Genomic DNA, 1113 nt, shown 5'->3' on the forward strand with positions numbered 1-1113 from the left:
ACGGATCGCAACCCTCAGTGTCACGCCCGTACCGGACCAGGACCGGCAACGGGATTGCAACCCTCGGTGTTGCGCCCGCACCTCGCTCAGCCAGTGAGCGGCCGGTCTGTATGTGGGATCCGAACCCTCGGCGGGAGCACCGCCAGGCTCCCAAGCGACGCACTGTAGCAGTGCGCCACCGGGCCGGCCCTCCTGGAGCAACTTTAAATAGCTTTATAATTCTGCTCTACTAATAAGGAACGTGTACAGACAGAAGTTATAACTGTGATGTGCAATGTAAAGATCATAAGTGCATAAACATATAGCCAACAAAACAACTGCCAATCTGGGCATGATTGGCTAGTTCCGATTTTTTTTTATTGCTACTTTCCACTTAATGACTTATTTTTTCACTGGCAGGCAAGTAGGAACAGAAAACATACTTAAGATCATGAGAGAAAAGTTTCACACTGAGAGCCTTTTGTCCAACCTGATTTTTTTCTTTTGAAAGGGCTTGAGGGAAAGCCTGCTTTTCTGCCATTTTAGCATTAGCTCCTTATGTGCAGGAGGCTACTTGGAAAACATAGTTTGGTAAATTTTTCTCACGGGCCATGGGCAGTGCGAAATCAATGAATGGGGAAAGAAGCTTGACAGGCCAAAAAAAAAAAAAAGACGGGTGGAGGTGGAAGGGTGGATTTAGATCATCTTTATGTAACAATTTTACCTAGAAGAACCTCCACCTGATTGAGGTGGTTTGGATTAAGGTTCAAGGATGGAAAATAACAAATGTCATTTGTGTTTACAAAAGAACTGTTTTGAAGCTCTCCGGCCTGGCTGCAGTGACGTTGGTTTATGGAAGGACAAGTTAATGCCAGTGGCCATGCATAACCTCAAACTCAGCTCAGCATCTCATATAAAGACCAAATTGCATAGTTCAACTTTGGAAATGGAGCCATGCCTACAGTCTAGGCTGTTACAACCTGGAATTTCTACAAAGTTAATCTTTGAAAATTAGTTTCAAAGGCATTTAATAAAACCATAGGTCCAAATTTCAGATATAAGATGTGTGTATCATTTTTATTTTTCTAGGTGCCGAAGACTCCCAGTACCAAAATACATAGATGGTTGGACTTA

This window comes from Galeopterus variegatus, unplaced genomic scaffold, assembly GCF_000696425.1.
Source record: "Galeopterus variegatus unplaced genomic scaffold, G_variegatus-3.0.2 Scaffold1780, whole genome shotgun sequence".
Lineage (NCBI taxonomy): Eukaryota > Metazoa > Chordata > Mammalia > Dermoptera > Cynocephalidae > Galeopterus > Galeopterus variegatus.